This window comes from Rosa chinensis, chromosome 3, assembly GCF_002994745.2.
Source record: "Rosa chinensis cultivar Old Blush chromosome 3, RchiOBHm-V2, whole genome shotgun sequence".
Classification (NCBI taxonomy): Eukaryota; Viridiplantae; Streptophyta; class Magnoliopsida; order Rosales; family Rosaceae; genus Rosa; species Rosa chinensis.
In genome coordinates this window covers 16680872-16683383 of record NC_037090.1, presented here as the reverse complement: position 1 = coordinate 16683383, position 2512 = coordinate 16680872, and the positions used below count along the sequence as shown (strand labels likewise).

The window sequence follows — 2512 nt, the reverse complement described above, 5'->3', positions numbered from 1 at the left end:
ATTTTGAAGATTTGAAAACAAACAAACAAGTTTCTCATGCTTCAGGCTATGTATGCAAATACTTTGATTCATTTGACCCTTCTAAACAATGAACTTTGGTGTCCAATGACTTACAACGGTAATAGTAAATTATCTTTAATTCACCAATTAGATCTCAGCACCTCTAGAATCATTCTAATATAGCTCTATTACTCTAGAACAATAATCATGATCTTTCTAAACCATTAATATTCCCTTTTCTTTTAGTAAACGATCCATTCAGCAAATCAAATTATTGGTTAAGTGATAAATTTTAATGTCTAGCTGCCTAATTTCTTTTAGTATATACTTGAACCATAAAACTCCCTAAATTACTACTTAAATATTTGGGCAAATAGATAAGTTTTCTTTAATGTAAAACTTATTTAAGTTTAACCATCCTTATCAACATTTATAGCTGCGCTACTGTATAATAATATTATATAAATTTACGTGATAATTTATAACTCACGTAACTCACATGAGTAATGAGTCACACATCCCATTGAGTTTTCGGAAAAATAAATTTACAGTTTTACACCGGAGAAGTCGGGACTCAGGACAAGATCAAAAAGTCGGGACTCAGGACAAGATAAATGGAATCCTACCCATACGGCTATAGTTCCCTATCATATCATATGTACTCTGCAATAATGCATACTCGATCCTGGGTTTGTATAGCAAATGGCGGGAAACTTTGGCATTGGCGGCAATTTTATACGCAATACTGTACCCGCTTTATCTGATTTTAACTTCTTCACTGCAATCAAAATTGACTAGTTTGACTCGCAGATGGCACGTCCGATGGTCCCCATAAAGCCCTGTCAGGTCCCACCAATTACATACTGTCTCACACCCCACTCCTGAACCCTTGATCGGGACAACTGTCGACAAAAGGGCTCTTGCCAGCCTAACCCTGCATCATGCTTCACGTGCCCCCACCTGCACGTACTCGATCGCTCTAATGCTCCTCCCTCCCCATCCAAAATCTGAGGTATAATGAATTTCAAATAATTACATTATACTCAAGTTACAATTTTCGATATTAAGTTACATCAAACATCATTCATCTGGTATATGCTACTGTCGAGTCAATTCTTGTTTTGTTCCGACCAAAAAAAAAAAATTTTGAGTTGTTGTATATGCAAGTTTCAATAATGGTAGGTCTTATTGTCGAGAATCTTTGAACCGGTAAAGTTCTATTTAAGAGAAAGCTTACTTGTTTTTTTTTAAAACTATTTTATGCACGTGCAAATGACCCAACACTTATAAGATGATCTCAACGTTTGATATTTATAATTAATATTTTTATTAATAAACTAATAGTGTATTTAATATAATCTAACCATCCATTTATGTCGGTGCACTGAATTTTCCCCCTGTTTTTTTACCTCGCGTCACTTTGGCAGCACTGGTGGAACTATTAAAGCTACTCCAACAGCTTTCTTATCATTTCTATATTGTAGGGAAGTAAGAGTTAAAGTTTTGGCCTCATTTTCTTCTCAAACGCTAATAGATTTCTTATTTTACAGCAATCTCTAAAATCTTTATATTATTCCTTAAAATTTTAGAAATTGCTATAAATTTAGGGAATTTTTTTTTTCCATATCCCTAAAATTGGGATAATTATAGGGAATCTGTTGGAGCAAAAGAGGCTCATTTTAAAAAATATGGAGAAGTTATTAGGGTTGCTCTTAGTTATTTGATAGCATATTCATGCACTTAGTTCATAATATAACACTACTAGGGCAACAACCAATTTAATCAATGTGAAACAAGGCTAATACATATGCATATTACTATATAAAATGCATTATATATCTACAATGTACTCAAGGATTGTTATCCAATATAATCTAAATAGGGTGACATTGTTATATTCACGCAATTTTTAACCAAGTTCGTATCAAACTTTTCATGCGATTGTTTCTGAACTGTTCACTTACGTACATTATTCGAACACCATACCCAAATTTCTTATGGGACAATAAACCAATACATAGAGGAGATTAATAAGATTTTAACCTCTATACCTACTTAATAAGATTTTAACCTCTATACCTACCAGATATTCAATTCCTTCGGACTTGTACTCATATTTTGAAGTGAAATATTACTAATAATTAAGAAATCTAGAAAGAAAGCTAAATGGATGAAGCACTGCATACTCATAATATAAATCATATGCCGCTAATTTATAAAACCTGCATCCTTTTGTTTTTTAAGTGCTGACTTCTGGATGGTTCTATTCATGGATCTCATTGATTGATATCTCGAGTGTTTATTTTCGACATTGAGAGGTCGGTGGTTGGTGGTCCCGCCAGTCTCCACTATCTCGGCCCTTTTATCATTCTGCTCATGCTGGTCCAAGCAGCGTATTAATATGCACAATTTTCAGAGTAAACCATCCGTGGCTGTAGTTTAGTGGTGAGAATTCCACGTTGTGGCCGTGGAGACCTGGGCTCGAATCCCAGCAGCCACATTGTTTTTTATT

The 2512-nt window shown here is 34.2% G+C and overlaps 1 non-coding gene across 1 annotated transcript; it reads left to right on the top strand.

Annotated features, from left to right (window-relative positions):
- The first annotated feature begins 2428 nt into the window (after positions 1–2428).
- On the top strand, positions 2429–2500 carry TRNAH-GUG. The gene has a single exon. It is a non-coding gene; the product is annotated as a tRNA-His (tRNA).
- The last annotated feature ends 12 nt before the right edge of the window (positions 2501–2512 follow it).